This window comes from Pinus tabuliformis, chromosome 7 (assembly GCF_031772625.1).
Source record: "Pinus tabuliformis cultivar Carrire ecotype Pingquan chromosome 7, CPIR1, whole genome shotgun sequence".
NCBI lineage: Eukaryota > Viridiplantae > Streptophyta > Pinopsida > Pinales > Pinaceae > Pinus > Pinus tabuliformis.
The window spans coordinates 552,050,171-552,071,276 of record NC_142293.1 but is presented as its reverse complement, the minus strand read 5'-3'; the positions used below and the strand labels follow the sequence as shown (position 1 = coordinate 552,071,276).

The window sequence follows — 21,106 nt, the reverse complement described above, 5'->3', positions numbered from 1 at the left end:
TATATTTTAAATTAAATAGATATTTAATTTTTTATTTTTTAAACTTTGTTCAAGTTTCAGTTTAATTTTTATGTAACAAATTATTTTTGTGATTATTTTAAAGTGGAATGTGAGTTGGGTCAATTTAAAGATTTTTATTATATTTTATATTAAATAGATATTTAATTTTTAATTTTTTAAACTTTGTTCAAATTTCAGTTTAATTTTTATGTAACTTTGTTCACGCTTTTACTTAATAATTAAAAACAATAGTGTAATAAAATAGTATTTTTATTATTAAATAAATGGTTACAGAACGAATTTGTATTTTATGAAAATTTATCATACATAAATACAATTATTTTCCATATCATTTAACAAATATATAATTATGTTTATATTTGAATTTTAAATTAGAATTATAATTATAATCGTAATCATAATCACGATTTTTTTTAATTTTATTGGATCATTTATGTCAAGTTTTACTAATACAGCCTGTTGAGGATGAGGCTTTGTCAGCGAGGCGACTCAAGATCAAATCTTATTGGGGTGGTGGTGCCCTCTCTTAGGGGAGGAGACATGCTACCTAAAGATTGGCATGGCCAGGTTGGATGCGATCCCCAAAATAACTTTGATATCCCTGCGTCTGTCTCCTCAAACTAAAAATCAAATCTAAAAATCCACAAACACCTTGAAAAATAAAAATAAAAAACCAATATCCAATTATATTTATATTTAAATCTTAAATTATAATTATAATTATGATTTTTCCAATTTCATCTTAGTACAAAATAATATATTTAAATTTTATATATTTTTAATATATAATATATAATTATATATACAATAAAAAATAACTTTGAATTAAAATATATCATTATGACTTTTAAGAGAATAAATTCAATATGAATATACGGAAAGGTAAATTTATATTTTTATTATGTTTTTTTTATTTTAATAATAAAAAGAATTATGTAAAATATTTAGAATTTTTTTATTAAATAAAGTTTATAATATTTTGTAAAATTAATAATAATAAAATTAATAATAATAATAAAGTCTCAGTTGCTAATATGAATATACGGAAAGGTAAATTTATATTTTTATTATGTTTTTCTTATTTTAATAATAAAAAAAATTACGTAAAATATTTGGTATTTTTTATTAAATAAAGTTCTTCATCATCATCAAATTTAATCATAATAATAATAATAATAATAAAGAAATTTAACTAAATATATAATATATTTTTTAAATTATACTATAATAATAATAATTAAGGAATTTAATTATATATATAGATAGATAGATATAAGTATAATGAAGAATAATTAATTAATAATGGTAATTTTAAAATTTACTCGTAATAAATTAGTTTCTATTTTATTTTTTATTTTACATTTTCTATTAATGTAAAAAACTACATTTTACAAAGATTTACTATCTGTCTTCCTATGTCACATAGGAAATTAGATTCATGCTGATCCATACCACTTGCTCCTTGCCGAAGGTGGAGATCTTGCTATCCTGGATATGATGAACTTGGTTTGCTTGCTTTCTCATTTCCCCCAGCGTGAGGTGCACCCATTCCAAGTACCCTTACCGACAGACGAGAGAAAAGAGAAGTCCACCCAGTCCGCGTAAGAAGGAACCTGCCCAGGAAGCTCTAACGCTTTACCCCGTGTAAACAGGACATACGCTTCGACCCTTCCCCCTTTAGGTTAGTTGGTTGGTTGGATCGCCACAGCTTGCCCCTGATGGTTCACGCTACAGAGCTTACAGAGCGAGCTGCACCTGACGGAACACTGTTCCTCCATGCTCACTTTGACGGAAGAACGGAACACAGTGACTCAGTAGTAGAATTTTTGACTTCTAAAAGCAAATTTATATATCTCTGTTCAATAAAACAATAAGATTCAAAATACCATGATATGTAAACCATATAGCAGATACTAGCAACTAATATGAAACCAGCTAACATAAAATCAATATGTAGATAAACATAATTAACATTAGAAACCATAAAAATAATAGCTATGATCATAATTTTATAAGGTTGGCCAATAAAGATGAGGTGGGGACTTTTATTGGATCATCGTGCCCAACACTACCTAGGGGATTGGTCCGTGTGTAGAATAACAATGTCCAAATGAGTCAAGTAATCATCTATATCTTGAAAAAACAATTGGACTTCATTTTTGGAAAGGAGTTCATATTTGGTGCCATTCATGTTAAGAAGAAATTCCCCCAACAATGACTTTAGTAGAGGTCAATTGTATGGAGATATTAGTTTTGTCTCCCCCAAGTGTGGCCAGTATCACTTGGTTGAGTACTTAGCAATAATGGCATGACAGTGACTATGCCTCTATGTGAGGGAGCCCTTTATCTAGGAATTTTGTTGAGGGTGAGAGAAATCGACCTAAATATAAAAGAGAAGCTAGAAGCACACCAATTGAGAGTTAAAAAATCCTCCAACAGAGCAAGTAAATAGAATGGGAAATACTCGTGAGAGACCACAGGGAGAGACAAACCCACCTAGAACTAGAGTAAGAACCATAGGGAAGGGGACAATATACCAAGCAAAAGCGCAAGGGTACAATATACCGAGCAAAAGGCCCCAATGGACGAAAACAAGGACAACTCTAAAGACTAACACATACCCACTAAAAGTAAAAGAAATACCAACGAATGAATTAGAAAAGATCGGACGAGCTAGCTGAGCAAGTTGATGCCTAAAGAGAGTTCTCACTCTACAAACACCATAGAAAAATTACATTCCAAAAAACCATCAACACTCCCATGCTATATATGCCATGCTAAGAGCCAAGAACGGAGAGGTGTCCTAATGAGAGATGGGGAGGAGAGAAAATAGAGAGAAAAGTCTCCAAAATAACCATCCACAACCACCTCTTTGCAATACAAATTTTTCATTATAAAAACGACCAAACCCTCTTAATTTAGAGCAAAAATATAAAACATTCAAACTTAAAAATAAATAAATAAATCATCTTAATATCATAAATCCAACTTTAAAAAAACCACAAACATTCAACACACCATCCTTTACCCACCCATCGTAACTGCATTTAACTTAAACCACATACATCTAAAACACCATCCCTTTACCAACCATCATGGTTGTATTTAAAATGATATAAACTCTCATAAATATTATAATTAAATTAAATACGATCTATATATCCCTTAAGAAATTGTGATCAAATCCCTCCACTTACCTTCTCATTCCATCGTCATAAATACAGCGAAAAGCATAATTTATTTTAATTTATCAATGTTTCAATAGTGAGATAAAGTTAACTCTTTCGATTAAAATCTAAATGTCCCTTTCAAATATCATTCCCCGACAACCGCACAGATTTAACTTGTCAAATAGAGCCCACTTGCCCTACCCGGTCTTGGGAACTCCTATTTCCAATTTTATAATTTTATAGAAAAGTAAATGTTGTCTGATACGCGAGGCAAATAGCTTTCGCCCTTTCTCTCCACGCTATTATCTCGATTCGGGTGCTGTCACTCAGAGAGCGAAAACTATTTGCCTCACATGTCAAACAGCATTTACTTTTCTATAGGATTGAAAATAGGAGTTTCAAGTCTAACATCATGTTTCGCAGTGGATCCCATATCCCTTTTTCTATGATGTTCGTCCTTGCAGAGGTCACTCTCCGTCCTCTATCTGACCCGGTCTACGCTCATGTTTCACAGTGGATCCCATCATCCCATACCCCATTTTCCATGATGTTCGTCCTTGCAGAGGTCACTCTCCGTCCTCTATCTGATTTACCCCACTGCCCACAAAATTACTAAAATAATTGAAGCCGTTGAATTGTATGGTCATCACATCGTCGTCACAGTTGCTACACGTATTTATCTAAGAAATTTCGGAGAAGTGCGAAGATTCAGTGTTCTCATTTTAAATGTCTTTATTTTAGTGTTCTGAACAATGTATATAAATCACGATTTTTCTTCCCAAAAAAAACTAGTCAAATTGATTTGCAGTGGGCTGCCACAAATCTCGTGGACTTGGGCGGCGGTGTTGAGAAGTCATTTCGAAATTTTTAGCAGCCGACCATGTGCTCTATATCTTTTTTCTACGAAAGTTACTTTCGGTGACATGGCAGGGCACCTAGGCAGCCTGCGACTTAGGCATTCACGGACTAAGAAACCGTTACGTCACCAGACATTTCCTGTACGCTTCCTTGTCGTTTTTGTTTTTCATAAATAGTGCTCCAATGGTTTGCCACAATTATATCAATCATCCTGTAGTTTCGTTTTACAATAATCTCAGGTAAGATCTTGGTAATCGGTAGTGTCTGCTTGAAATCAGCTATGCAACTTATATTACAACTATATATGTATTTGCAGATGCCATTAGTCTTACAATTAATTTTAACTGTGAATCGATAGGTTTTGAATCTTAGAATAGTTGCGAAAGGAAGCGATCACGAAGTACGTGGTCGTTAGCTCCATTGTGTGTTTCTTGTATTTGTTTCTGCGTGCATAATTTCTGCCCATGGATTAGCTGTCCATGAAGATGATCTGTCAAAACCTGTGCATGGGCTTTCGTGGACTTTTTACAAGGACAGTTGCCCCGAATTGGAGGCCATAGTGAAATCATGCACACAGGCAGCTTTCTAAGATCCTCACATATCATTATCTCATCCTTTTGCTTCTTCTCTTGCACTAACATTGGGCTTACCCAATCGGACTCTTCCACAGACTCAATGATGCCTGCTGCTAGCGTTTTGTTTAGCTCTAAGCGGACCTTCTCCTAGTATTTCGGATTTAGGCAGTAAGGCCTCTGTTTAATTGGCTTCCCGTCGGCTTTAGCATGATCTTCATCACTCCTAGGTCTCCGATTATTCCTTTCAAATCCGTAAACTTGGTAGGGAATAAGTCCTTATATTCGTGGAGTAATTCAGCGACCTTATCCATCATCGCATCGTCCCAATAGTCTCCAATCTTCATGAACTTGGGTTCTGCCTCCATACCAATGTTCACCTGTCTAGTTTTCACTGGCGCGGTTATATCGGGGTTCTCAATCTGTGGTCCTTGAACCTCGCAGTGGCCTTCTGTTTCTAGAATGTTAATCTTCCGCGGATCCTTGTCCTCTTCTTTAGCAATTACATTATAACATTCCAGCACGCGACTCAGTTGAGTATCCCATTCAGACTGTGTCAAGTCCAAAGGATCCTACAGTATCTTGGGAAGGGATCTCCATTCAACTTAACCAACTGGGTCGCGCCATCGTCGGTAATCTCCTTAATAACATACGATCCCAGTGAATGCATTCTGAATTTCCCTGGAAATTTATCAAACTTACTGTCATATAACAACACCAAGTCATTCACCTTAAAGGTGCGCAGCTTAATATATCGATCGTGCTATGCCTTTTCGCTCTGCTTTTGGACTTGCTGGTGAAATCCATCCAGAAATCTGTCTTCTTCCAGCTCATCCAACCGCGCAAACCTCTCTTCCAGGGCTCCGCAATCCGTCATATATGCGAGCGCTATTATGGGCAGACTAGGCACGATGTATTCCATAGGCATCACAGCTTCAACCCCGTACGCATCCATCAAATCCATCACATTTCCATATAGATTCCCATAAGATTATCTTAAGAGTTACATGATGATCTCTAAATTTAACAACATATCACTCCTTAATAGACTAAGGTCTCCCTTGGGCACCAGACCTATACTATGCTACAAAGAGAGGATTGTAGGGATATGCCTTGAAAAAGAGAATATAAAGAATGAATTCATTCCATCAAATGACAGGATGGAATGAGGTAATTTCACCATTTACAAATATCCATTCATTTGTCTTATTTGGATTAAAAAATACAAAATGTGAATGTCATGTTCATTTAACCAATATTTGACGTTTGATAACTAATCAAGGGATGATAATTGAGATTTTTCAACAACTTTATCATCCCACATTTTAATTAAATTTCCATTCTTTATAGCTGAAGAGATTTATTTTAGAATGACATGGGAAACTACTCTTCATGATCTCCGAATTGAAGATCCACTATCTACCAAGTCATGATGTTCTAGGTGCTTCATTTGATACATATGGAAATATTTTTTTACTATGACTAGATTTCCGCAACTCTAAATCTCTTGAAACCAATCTCTAAAATATTTTTCCCCAAGGGTAAATTCATTACTTGAAGATATTTGATTCTTAGTCCTTGTTGTTCTTCATGATCGCATACTATGTTCCAATTTATTAAATGGAATTACTTTGTGTCAGTCTTTTCTCCTTGCAAAAGAAAACTTTGGATTTCCTTTCTTATTTATTTCAGTGCTCATACTAGAGTTAACATGGTTGATTCCTTATATAATGGAAAAGATGATAGGATAGACTCAATTAAAATAATCTTGTTAATTGGGCTATGCCACTAAGATGCCCATTGCTACATTTTATTTTTTAATTTCAAACTGCGTGCAACCAATCTAAATCTTTGGGGTGACTTAATAAAATAAGGATGCTTAAGTACTTAAAGAATGGCCAACTTAAAACACAAGGGTATTCTAGAATTCTAGAAATAGCCTGCATCAGATGAAGGGAATGCTTTCATCGACATATGTGATTCTTGCCCATGATTATGTTTCCTCTTATTAGTTTAGAAGCTAATATTGAATCTTCTTGAACCTTATAGAATTATTGTTAATGGATTATTGTTAATGGTCCTCTCATATGCAAAATATCATTTGAAAATTGTGAATGCTTTATTTCGTTAAATCCCATGGCATTGAAGATCCCATATATGTTTCTAATTATAATTTCATTATCTACTCTTTGACTAACCCTCTTTCATTAAAATACACAATAAAAGTGAAAGGGGAGAACGTTTCTGTAGAATTTTTTTTCTTTGGATGAATGAGGTAGGCTTACCTTAAATTGAAGGAGCATTCACGGATTTCCAATGCATGCTTTGACCCAATGAATGATGTTCCGATAAAATCAAAATAAAATTGGGAAAGAGATCAAAACGAAAGGAATGATGGACACTATCAAAAGCATTGTCCATGTATATTTTAATATTCACACATTTATCTCCTTTTTTATTTGAGTAGAAAACTTCTTAAGCCAGTGAATTTTTATTCATTATTATCTTCTTTTGCTTAAACCCTCTCTAAAATTGTAAGATATCTTACAAAAAATTGTTTTGATGTGATTTTCTAGAATTTTAGATCTTATAAGTTAGATTACATGGGGCTATGGGCCAAAATCTCAAAAAGGACATAGGCCACTACTCTTTGTGAATCAAAGCTATGAAAGAATAGTCCATGCCTTCTTCTATTTTGTTCTTATTCATAGTCCAATGAGTCACTGAATGGTGATTAAATTTAATTATGTCATAATTGAATTTGAAAAGGTGTATAGAGAATTCATTATGCCCTAACACATTATTCAACTAAACCCCCAAATTTCCTCAGTGACTTCTCATCCATAATTTATTCTCATAACTCTTGGTTTCTTCCTTACTGGCCCATCTAGGTACCACTTGAAGCATATCCTCCATAAATTTTATGATCTATATCTTCTTCTCTTGTATATAAATCCTTGAAATGGGTGAATTCTCCCTCTTTAATGGCTTTATAATCTGTTAGGCTTCTCATATTTTCCTAAACAATTTATTTGAAATTTATTTTGAGTAATCTCATTTTTTTTTCCATTTAAAAAAAAAAGAGGTAAAATTGGTGCATAATGTATCCATAAACTTCTAAACTTTATCTTCTAGTATTCTTCTTCCTTTCACTTGGGTTGATGAAACTCTGGTGATAGTTTCCTCTCAATTGATATTAATTTGTTGTGAGGCATCCTCCACATCCATTCTAACATATAGCAAACTTATTTGATCAAGAGACTCCCTATTTTCCAATTCTAGTGGCTCATAAGTGGGATTCACCCACAACTTTAATTTATATTTCACCATATGCATATTTGATTCCCATATAAAATATGAAAAGCATTGAATTGACATATCCCAAGCCCCCTTTATGATATTCTAAGTGTTCATATATTAAATCCATATAAGATTGAAATGGAAAGGAATGGATCCAATTTTTTTTTGCTTTTGAAAAACTAATGATATTAGTTTATGATCTAAAACCCCATTGGCTGTAATGTGAAAGGAGACTGGAAAATTTTCTAATGTGAAATAACTATCAATTAAAAATGTGATGAAAACGAAGTTGGGAGTCTATCGTTTTCAATCATTTTATTGGTCTCGATCTTGGGACATGTGGATTATGTCCCATGAACTTGTTTGCAATATTTAAAATCCTCCATCATGCACAACTATATGTATAGTCCCACATTGGTCTACTCGCAACGTTAATTTCCAGATGTCTTAACTCGTGGATTTCATCATACTTTTATACATAAAGTGATTGTGGCCCCTAAAACACATACATTTCTCCTTCTCCCAAAAAACACACTAACCAGGTCATGCAGAAATGATTTATATATAATAAAAGAAACACATGCAAAGATAAAATTATGTGCACGCATTTACATCATGTAGGAATCTAATATCATTACATTAGTTGCTAAACTATTACATGACACCTCAGCTAGCCATATTTTTGTTCGAATGACCACCTCCTTTCAATGCTCAAAGGCTACAATTTATAGAGGAAATTACATTGTCATGGATCAGTTTGGATCCATGATTTTCTCCATAAATCTCTCAACATAATCCCTAAAAGCGTTGACGATCGCTAGAAACTAGGAAAAACCAATGCATTCAATGAAACATTATCCTCATGGCCCCATCTTCTTTCTAGAAGCTCATCATTTTTGTTGATTTTCTGGAGGTGGGTCAATGCTCCTACATCAAAATGTGTCAATTATTGTTCCTTATGTCTTCACCTTACTCTTTAATTGAACTAGTTTTTTTTTCCCTGATTAGGCTCTATATTCACTAATTCCAATCTATTATAAATTTTCCATTTTTTCTTTGAATAGCCCCCTTACTATGTTACCACCCATTTTTTCCTTGTTTGACACGATCAAATTTTTCCTTGTTTGACAAGATCAAATTGAAATATCCAACTACAATATTGAGCTTTCATATCAACACTCTTTCAATTCTATTGGAGACCAACAAAAATAGGTTTAACCTCCATATTAGATCAAACCATACAAATTGAAAATATAAATTTGTTTCTCTAAGTCTTTATGAACCAATGGTACTAAGAAATAATTATGTGAGGTTTGATGGTGAAGAAATAAAAACATGCTGGCATCCTAAAGAGTGTAGACAAATTTAGGTTCCCCTTCAGCACTTCCCATAATTCCTTAACTAACTAGCTTACATTTCTTGCTACCTATTTCTTTCCTTTCGTTTCCTGTAGATAGGGCTGAGAAGGATTTCTATATTTTTATATCTAATGAGATCATTTAGCGCTTCCATTTTCAAGTGTTTGACTAATATGCTATAATTCTAGGATACAACTTTCATTAGCTAATTGATGCAATATTTGTGCTACCACCATGGGAATCTAACAACATCTACATTCCTATGATTTTGAGAAATATGATCCTGACCCCTAATCCATAGGTACTCTCAATGGTTACCTATAACTTCATATTTATTTCTTTCATTGTTATCTCTCACCTTTTTCCGTTAAATGGTTTCCTTCCTAGCTTATTTGGAAGACATTTGGTATTTTAAATCTTCCATATCTTCTTTTATTTGTTGCTGAGTTTTTTTCTTATCATTATTTTCCTTGATTGTTGAGTGTCTTTCTTATGAAGAGGATATGATTTTAAAGGGATATTTGAGGGCTCTAACAAGCTAGGATTAAACTAACTTTAACTACATGCATAAATAATAATTCTTATTTGTCATAATATAACTTATATAAGAAGAATAACTCAAAAGTAAAGTATAACACATAAATCATTGGAATTATTGTTTATGTCCAAAAGGAGAATGATGCAAATCCATATCCTTAAAATATAATACATTAACAATATTTGTTTATACCATAATTAACAAAGATTAGTAACAATGTTTGTTTATATATTAATGAACAAAGATTAGATCTTCGGTTAGGTTAATGTATTTCTATTACAAACACCACATCATTATCACAAAATATAAATATAACTAGAAATTGCACCTCATGTTGCAAAGGGAACGTTGTAAGGTTGTAGCATAAGGAAGAGTGGCAGTGATGAAGGTTGTTGGTTGAAGCAAGTAACTATAGTTTGAAAGGTGCAATGGTGAAGTTTTGCATTCCAAAAACTTGTGCAATATGCATACCTTGTGATGCCAATACTTGCAAAATAAAATAGGTCTTTGGCTTCAAAGTTTATCAATAACATAATCCACCCAAAGACAACAAAGATACTTAAGAAACAACTACTTTTAAGTCATTCTTGCAAATTGACAAATTCACAGGTTTTCATTGTACTTAACGTTTTCCATAAGTGAACTATTAATTTACAAAAGGACGTCAAATTAATATGAAAAGATTACATAATACCATGTTTTTGCTTGACATAATGTTGCCTCCGAGTGGTTGCAAACACTAAATATCTCTACTTTGGAAATAATGGAATATTGTAAATAAAATGGATGAACAGTAAAGGCTTGACAGTCACAACATCTAGGTCATATGAGTATATGTTTTCAAATATTTTGCCTACAAACACTATATTTGATTTGTCTCACAATAATCTTACTGGGGAAATGCCCACCAGCAAAGGTAGTATGTGCCATTTGCGGCTGTTGATTTATCCTAGAATCAATTGGAAGGGAGAATACCTACAACTCTTAGTCAAATATCTACATTGGAGAAGTTGGATTCAGCCCATAATAATTTGAGTGGACCAATTCTTGAGGAGATTTCTAAATTACATGAGTTGAGTGTTCTAGATGTTTCATCAAACATTGTCTGTGGGAAAATCCCAACTGGGACACAATTCCCTACTTCAATGTAACTTCATTTCAAAACAATAGGTGCTTATGGGGTTGTCCTTTAGATTCATGTAATGAAAATGAAAGACACATAAGGCAAGGTGATAATGCTAGTAAGAGTGGGATGGTTAAGTCACATAGATGAAAATATGTCATTGATAGCATTGGGCATGGGAATGGGGATTGGATTTTGGGGAGTGGTTGTTTTCATTGTGTTATGGAAAAGAGCTAAGGACTAGGTAGTGCCCCAAACATGCCTTATCCCTTTCTAGGGTATATCGATTCGTTACACCACAAAGCAAATGAGAAAGAATTACACAATAACATTCATTGCTATTATGATTAATTAAGTGTATTATTACATTGAGATTCACCTCTATTACAAAGAGATCAAAAGGTCTTATTTGTTCAAAACCCTAAAATCTAATAAACAGTGTTCCACGAGGACACATCCCCTAGGGTGGGGTGCACGCACCCCACGCTTCCCACGCACTCAAGATGGGGGGATGCTTGGGGAAATATTTCCCCATGTCCCCCTTTTGGGGAGATGTGGGGAGACGTAGGGGGGAGTGTTTCCCTGGTGTGGGGGACACGTATCCCCAAAAGGGGTGCTTCTAAGTGCATCCTCTCAAAAGGAGGACAGTTGGAAGAACCCCCTTTGAGTTTCAAGTACGTTTTTATGGGGAAGCCTAATATTCAAGCCTCTAGCCCTATTTTTGCTATGGAATTCCTAGTAATGTTAATTTCTTAAAGTAAAAGTGACATTCTCCTTTATCTTTCATTTTCATCCTTTTACTTAAATTTTTAACATTACCATAAAATGACTCAAGATGTTTGAGAGTGGTTCCGAGCTCATTGGATTTCATATTGAGAAAGTAGAATTTTAGATCTCACTCAAAATTCAACAAACTTAGCAGTTTGATTTCAGGATCGGGGGGATTGCAACATTTCCATTGGATTTTGTCATGTACAAGGGTATGGAACTAGTATATAATCAAGAGAACCAAACCCTCTATGTACCTTGATGTTAGTGGCATTGGTTGTTGAACTCCTCTATCACAACCCTACTAAAAATGTACATATCACTCAAACAAAATCTTGACTTGACATGCTACATTTTTTTTATTATCTTATTTTAATGCTTAGAGGGTGACATTGATGACGAAGATCCCAATATAGGTAATGATTTTGATGATATGTAGGTATTTGTTGTAGCATGAATTTTTTGGATGCTAGAGGCCATCTAGGGCCTGTTTGTTGATGTATTTTTAGTTTAGAGATGGATTGTACCCAATGTTATTTTGGTTATATGCACCCTTACATGTTATATAAATGAGAAATTTTGCTTATTTTTGTATAAATGGTTTGGATTCATATGGATGTGCATAAATATATATGTTTTTCTTTAAATTTTGAATATTTTAAATCTTTTTGGTTGACTGGTTTTTGGTCCACTTATTTTACCGGTTCCAATCCAGTTTTGACCAATTCTTGGTTTAGAGGGCCTTCTAATTTAATCACCAGTTTGGTTTCGATAAAATTGGTATACACTATAGTCTATTTTTATTAGTGTTAATTAGATTCCAGAATGATGAATGATGAATTTAAATTTTAAATCAATTTAAATTTTAGAATTATGAATGATAAATTTAATTTTTAAATCAATGTAAATTCTAGAATGATAAATGATGAATATGGATCAATGTATTTCATTATTTTGACCTAGGAACTCAACCTACTCATCATATACCTTATAAACTTGTCCAGAATCCATAGAAAAAGAAAAAAAATACAAAAAAAAAATTGCAAGAGACCTAACCCTATGTGCTCCTGTGGCCCACTCTAATTGTTGGTCTAACCAAAACTGATTGTTTCATAAGGATGTGAGTGGAATACAAATCCTTGAAAAAGGTCACCATCAAAGATAAGTTGGTCTATGAAATATGCAATTGTCCTTTCCAGGGAAGATTTAAAAAGGACTAGCTTGGGATTTCAAAGAAAGATGCATCAAAAACAGCTTTCACGAATTGGGATATACATTATAAATTTTGGTAGTGCACTTGTCCAAACCCATAATCCAACTACTTTAATGAGATTGATAACATAATCTATTCAATTCATATCTTGAAAAAAAATTATAGGTATGTTCTTCGCTGACATCTAGGAATATTATAGCATGTCAAGGACAAGAGAGAACACAAGGCCCATTTATGAGTGTTAAAAATCAAGTCAGGAATCTAAACCACATGCCAAATTCTCCAAAGGAAACAAACACAAAAGAACTGGGTAACTGTAGGAAATATATCAGCTTTAGCCTCTGAGGCTAAAGTAACACCTCTAGTTGTCTTTATTGCTCTATGAAAAAGGTACTTTTCCTATGTACAATTGGTTTTATTTCCAGAGTATAGCTACAATTTCTTGCAACTTATGAGGTAATGCCTCCTTGTTTTCACTTGTTTTGTTCATATTAATATAAGATTATTAACTTCACAGCAAGGAGTTCCACAAAAAATGCCCTCACAGATCTCACGAGACTTTTCCACACAGCTTAAAAGTTAAACTTTGTCAGATCAGCTTGCAATTTCTCTATTGGTCACTTCACACTCTACAAATCACTACTGAGAATGTGAGAATGCATATCTTATCAATGAGATACATTTTTTGTTATTTTGCACAAGAGTTCACAAACACCTTAAAATGGCCATCATATGCATGCACATTGATGAAAATGTTTTCTTGAATGTATATCCAATCAATGCCATGCAAATGCTAAGACTGATCAGAGGCCTTTTGTACACTCCAAACACAATGCATTTGAAGTGCTGACATAATTGTACCATGAAACAACATTTAGTTATAAAGTACATTAGACTCAAAATTTGTTTCCAACCTTGTTGTTGATCTAAAATCTCAATCAAACTCTAAATAAAGCCACAAAACAAACTAACTTGCTTGGAAATTTGAAGGTCACACAATTCATTTTATGTAGTTGGAAAATGTGTGGTGATTGTTCCAACCACGGGTTTATCTAGGTAATCTTATCATTACCCGTTATCACCAGAGTTGTTGTCATCATTATTATCATGATGCTTTGTGCTAGCAAAATTTTTGCCTCTGAAATCAAATCATTCAACCAAGAGTACAACCACTCTTCTTCTTTGTCGATAGTGTTTCACTGTTTAATATCAAGTAATGTTTGGAAATTTTTTTCTTCAAGCACAACTTCAGTCATCATATTCAAAGTGATGAGCCATTGCACTCTCAGCAAATGTAGCTTGATTTATCATCTTGTGGGATTTTCATATTGGTCAGTCAATTTGTGGTCTGAAGTAATACTAAGATTATATATTTTATGTCCAGCAAACAAAGCCAAGGGGAAAAGCATTTGCAAGTATATTGTTGTTGAGAGAAGTGATCTACCAACATCTAACCACAACTAATTTAGTATTTCCCTTTAGAACACAAGGAATATCTACATTTTGTTATCTTTAAGTGAATATATTTCAATTTCTTTGCTTATATATGTGATTCTCTTGTGATTTGACATATACACATTAGTTTTAAGTGTGAAATTCTTCAAACAGATATATAAATGCCTTATAAATGAAAAAAATGGATTCACCATGAAATAGCAGTAATGATTACATAGATATCCCGTTGGACATTTCAATACAATCCAATCTGAAGGAAAAACCACTTCCAACCTTGAGTATATAACATGATAAAATTATCAAGGAAAAGGTTAGTTTTCATTACATTCTTCACAAGGAGAAAACACGAGAGAGGAATTGTGACCTCCAAATCCAAAAGAATTGGATAAAGCAACTTTAATGTCTAATCTCTCCTTTTTTGGTCCAACAATGAATTTCATATTCTAGCAAATAATTTTTTCGGAATCAGTTAGGTTGTACAAATGTATCCATGCTATGAAGGAAGAACCATAAACTAAAGAGGACTTTGAATTAGTTTATAGTTAAGTATTCTCTATATGTTAAAATTCCACATACAAAAAAACAAAGAAAATTTGAAGTCTACATACCACATATTTTTCTGGATTTTCTAGGTTTATAGTAGGATGAACCCATCATGTGCGAATGGCTTGCAAAATCTAGTTTAGTAGAATAATTATCATACACAAACATACGGGCATATGTTAATCATGTCGTCAAGAACAAACTAGTTGTAAAGTTGACCAATATATTGGAACATAGAAATAAATGGTTTCAAGTTTACACTTATGCAATTTATGTAACAATCATGGATACAAAATACCATTTGAATTTGGAAAATCAAATGGAATGAAGAAGTAACTTATTTTTTATATTAATGAGAAATAGATAGGAGTTTCTTTAACATCCGTTCCAACATTTTACTATAATGACTTATACATTTTAGATGAACAACCTGTAAATTCAAAAGGCCAACTTTCAAGAATTCTCCTTTCCACCCAAGTATCATACATCAAAACAATTTGTACTTGCAATAGCTACATGCATCCTACAAACTTATATGCTATTGTAGTAGACTTCAAACATTCCAATAGGATTATCATAGTTAAGAACAATAGTCACACAAGTCATGAACCATGCTCACATAAGTGGACCAAAGCCCACCCCCATGTCCATTAAAAATAAAAGGGGTGGTGGGTGCAAGGGGATACTTTATGATCCTAGAGGGAAAAAGTAGCATCATATGCTTGGTGCCTTGGGGTAGCACCAAAGAATTTGGTAACAACGTATGCCCTTTTGAGGGGTCTCCATTTAGCAAAGGAAGCTAAGGTAAGATCATTGATTATCTTAGGTGATTCCTCGGTGATCATTAGAGCAATGCTTCGGAAAATGTCACTAGTGGATAGAAATATTGTTGTAATCATATCTTGAAAGCCTTGAACTAAAAAGGAGGAAAGAATATTAAGAAAAATCGCATTATATCATGTGAAGCTAGAGCTAAATGTAGAGGTTGATCTTTAGGTCAAGGAGGCCACTAAACTAACCAAAGGTGGGTTTGAAAAAATTGGGTGCACTCACCATGCAACACCCACTAAGGTATTGGATTAAATTCAGACATCAATCTGCATTTACTACCCTCGTGATTTAGTATCAAACATGCCAAATCCATTAGATTTGGATGAGAGCCTCTGTCACATGCAAGATTTAACGATAGCCTTGTTTACTGAATGATTCAGTATGAACATTTTTCGGTTGTGGGATAATGGGATATGGAAGAAAAGGAATTGGGAACATATGCGGTTGATACCTTCAAGCATGAGGTCCCATGGTAACCAATTTCTCTGTAATTTATCTGGGCCGTGGTTATTTTATTTCAATTTCGAGAATATTGCAAAGGATTGTAGTAAAGGTGATAGCTTTGGCTTCAACATTTTGGGTTTGGTTCTCTAATTCTAGTGAAGGGAGTTTGTAAGGGCTTTGGAAGAGAGTGGTCTCTTAGCTCCGTTTTCCATGCATAAAATAACTCCAGTACCTAAAATTATCCCATTAGGTCAATAAGAATTCAGTTTAACATGAGGCTTATTTACATTGAAATAAGTGTTTTACATCCTATACCTTCTGGATGAGGATTTGTCATACGATATGCATCAGAAGTAGAACTTCCTCCAAGAAACTCTGCATAGATCTTTGCTTCCCTTTTCTGAAAAAATAATCGAAAGTGCAAATTCTAATAATGCTAATATTAAAATACAAATTTGTTTAATTCTCTAAACACAAGCTAGATTACTTGTTCAATGTCCTCTCTGACAAAATGTTGTACTTTTGCATGTTCTAATTCTTCCAGAAGAAGAACTCATGCTCCCTCTCCCATAACAAATCCATCACGATCCTATAAGGTCAAATATTATATGATATATCAATAACTTGAAAATTGTATTTAAAGTTTAAATTGATATAATAACAAGACAATAAATATCCATGGGACAAAAACAAGACAATATTATTATAAGAACCGATTCACAAGTTACAAAATACAGAATAAAGAAGTAAGAAGAAAATAATAATACCACATCCCAGGGAGGAGATGCTTTTGTAGGATCTTCATTTCTTTGTGATAATGCTCTCCAAGCTACAAATCCTCCCACGCCGATAACAATCACATACGAGCTCCACTTCAATATCAAACAACAGTTTCCATTCAAAAGAAAATAGACACCGATTAAGTGCATTTAAAGTACATATTGGAAAGTGACAATTATGCATGATAAAATGCATCACAAATAGTTGGTATATATTACAAAACGAATAACACAAATCTTGAGCTTTGTCATTATATACAATAAGGTAATTCAAACACATGGAAATACACTTTTCTCTCGAGCCTGGAATCAGACATTATATGATCTTTATTGGAAGCAAATGCTTAAAAAAACACTCAAGACTTAATCACTCATAGTTGGCTAGAATAAACTTAATTCTCAAACAATATGTGCCAAAGAATAGGAAACCACATAAACATGAATATAAGCATGAACTATTTAAGAAAAAAGGACAATAGTGGGTTCGATAATAAATCCCAGCTGAACTTACCAATTAGAATAATTGCAGCATCAAAGCCACTAGAGAGCATGGCATCCTATGCATGGAATGACCCCATGCAAGGAAATTAATACATTTTTTGCAAAAACAAATGCTAATAAATTGAAAAGGTCAAACAACTTACAACTTCACCCCACAAAATATGATTTGCAGCACTTATGATGCAAAAATTGCTTGTAGCACAAGCAGTGGATATGGAATAGTTTGGACCCATCCATCCCTGCAATAGGGGCATTCAACATGCAAATAATAAGTGTGTATCAACTTTATCCAATTCCAAACATTATTGAAAAGGTATCTAGAGTTTTTGACAAGCCAAATCCATGGCCATCCTTGCTAATCCCATGTTTGTTGTTGCAAATGGTACACATAATGGGTTCATTTTCCTGTAGAAAATCCTCAATGCTTCTACTGCATCATTGAAAACCTAATGCAATATTGATAGACAAGCAACTAGAGTATAAGTACATGTAATCTACACCAAGATAGTCTATGCCATGATTGTGGACCTGAATGTATCTTTAACTATCAAAAATCTATCTAGCTTACAAATTAAAACTTTATAGAACATCGAAGCAGTATGTGTTTTCTTTTATGTTTTCCAACATTATTTCCTTCCAAAATAACAACATTGTAAGATTACCTTCATTCCACCATATTCTACTACCTTTTTTTCCAGTGGTAAGAGAGTAAAGCATGAAGTTATCCATGCATCTTGAAAACTTTGGTGCAACCCAACCATCTATTGAAAATGACTTTATTTCACCAACTATTCTCTGAGAACAAAACTGAGATATTCCAATCAATATCATAGGCCATATCCCTGGAAAAATGATATTAAATTTAAATAAACACCTACAACCAGTTTGGATATGTCTTCCTTTCAAATCAAGTGGATCTAGATTTAATACTCCTTTTTCTTGCAACCTAAAGTTGGAAAAGTAAATCTAGATTTGATACTACATTTAATGAGAACCTAGTATCAGAAATTCAATCAGTTTGAACTAGTTATCCAGTTTCCTATAAAATACTATGATCATGTTCATTTGAATGGCCATGCACTGAACCATAATATATCTCTAGCTAGTTTCCAACATGGGGCATATAGGTTATATAATATTGTTAATTTCTCAACGTCACTTGGTTTATTAGCAGCATAACTTAGTCTATAAGCAGCACTCGAGAGAAAGAAAAATGTAGAAACAATTATAGTTGGAAAGTTCAAGCGATCAAAGCTCTCAATTTCAATGATACCACTCTGTCCCTAAAGAATATTCTTGTAGAAAGTATCTGGATTGTGACCAAGGAAAGTTACCACTCCCATTCCAGTCACAACTACCCTCCTCAGCTTGATAACAATTTTAGTTTTTTCTTGTATAACCTTCACAAGTTGCAGAGCAATGGCCATTTCTTTGCCTGAAAATTAATTAAAGTGTGTTAGATAGAAATCACCGGAGAACCTGAGAACCCCCAACCTAAATCTCGCATTTAATTACCCTCATTGCTCATTTTTAGAGTCGTTTGCAACAGGTCGTGCAAGGGAGGATTTCATAACTAACTAGCTAACATCATTCAAATCAATTTAATGGCCTAAGCTATTTCAATCGTCTAACACCAAAAATCAATGATAAACAAACACACAAGTGGCATGGGAGGGGAGTTATTCCCAGAGGGAAACGCCTTATGGCATAAAAAGTATCAATATGAAAAACCTTCACCTAAATAAATGTTAATGTAAGAATACTACACACGAAGACACTAAAATTAGAGTCGCTGGAGTGAGGGATTATGTTATTACTTATGAGTATCTTATTTTATCCAACCCAAAACCAAATATTGTGTGGTTCCACAACACTTCTTTCATAAATATCAAGAATAATATTTATAGTTTTGCACATATTCTATGCAAAACATTTGGTTGTGAGTTTTGTTTTTTGTTTTTTGTTTTTTTTTAATATAGATTGTATAATTTATGTAATAAGTAGGTATTTTGTCCATTTGGAAAGTGTTTTAAGTAAGGAATTGCAACGGACTGGCATCTAGCTTCTTCCCTTTCAAAACTAGGTCCATCCAATGGGATGTAGCACATCCATAATGGAACCTAATGGATGGATTAAAGCATTGTTGAGCCTTGTTGGAAATGTTGTAAATAAATTTGCTTGATTGTTGGATTTAGCTAATAAAAGGACATAAACATGGCACTATTTGGTAAGAAATAGTGGTTAAATTTTACCCAACTTGATAGTCGGATGAAATGAAAGATTTTTATGTTAGAATGCTAGGTATGTATTTAGATTAGGGGATTTTGATAGTCATTTCCAGCATCAGATATTCTCAACTGTAGCAGATGGTCAAACTCAGGTTGGTGTAAGCGTATTCCAAGGAGAGCCTGAAATGGATGCAAACAATAAGCTTCTAGGTGAGTTTCAGTTGGTTGGTATTCCACCAGCTCCTATAGGTGTTCCCCAAATAGAAATTACCTTTAATATTGATGCAAATGGTATAGTGATTGTATCTTCCCATGACAAATCCACTGGAAAGGAGCAAAAATTACTATAAAATTATTTGGAGGGCTTTCAGATGATAAAATCTAGAAGATGGTGAAGAAAGGTGAGATGCATGCCCAAAAGGATCATGAAAAGAAATAGTTAATTGATGCTAGAAACCATGCAGATAACATGATATACAGTGTGGAGAAGAGCTTAAGTGACTACAAGGAGGAAAATGTAGTCACCGAAATCAAATCGACAGTAGCTAATTTGAAGAAATCCATGTCCAGTGACGACTTGGATATGATCAAAGTGAAAACTAACGTTGTAAGTTAAGAGTCCTTAAAAATAGGATAGCATATGCATCAACAATCTAGTGGGTCATCTTCTTTTGGATCATAAGGGGGAATTGAGGCACATGAAGCTAAATACGAGGAGGTGAGTAAATGATCAAAAATCAATTGAGAGTTGCAAAATACATGTCTAGTTTCCAAAGTCATTTAGATCAATTTTTTTATTTAGGCTAGTAATAGAGTAGTTTTGAAAAATTTAAATGGCTAGAACCATTTAGAAGGCTTGTTGTTTGAGAAGGCATCTCTTTGACTTGAAAAAGGGTTGTTCTTTAGCAGAGTTGTAGTTGGAAACATAGGTGGCAAGAGATTGTACTACATTGCAGCGATGTACTTATTTTTTCTAATCTAAAGTCAGTGATTTGTGCGGTTGGTTTTCTTCACAAATCAATTATTCTTATGATCGATTTCAAAACAGGTCTTTCATTTCTTGTTAATTGTACATGATGCAACAAATTACCCCACGGGGTGCCCTCTATAGGAATGAGACTTTTCATTTTTGAGATCAAATATTAGGTGATAAGAATCTCATTTGCATTGTGTAGCATAAGAAACTTTGTTTTCAAAATCGGTTTATTAAAGAACTAGTTGGGAAGCTCCTACACCTTGTAGTTGTTGATTATAAGGTTCATTGGCTTGTTGGGATGGTTATATTGTCTTGTCGTAGCGGCAGAGGGGGAAAGGTGGGTAGGTAAGGTAGTAACAAGTTTTGTAAAAAAAAAAAAAATTAACACTAGGCCCAAGTTAGATTGAAGATTCCCTAGACTAGGCTTC

At 33.6% G+C, this 21,106-nt stretch overlaps 2 pseudogenes; one reads left to right on the top strand and one right to left on the bottom strand.

The window, feature by feature from the left end:
- Positions 1-16,346: 16,346 nt before the first annotated feature.
- Positions 16,347-18,901, bottom strand: LOC149248558 (3-oxoacyl-[acyl-carrier-protein] synthase II, chloroplastic-like; annotated as a pseudogene).
- A 986-nt stretch (positions 18,902-19,887) lies between these two features.
- Positions 19,888-20,432, top strand: LOC149248557 (heat shock 70 kDa protein, mitochondrial pseudogene; annotated as a pseudogene).
- Positions 20,433-21,106: the final 674 nt, after the last annotated feature.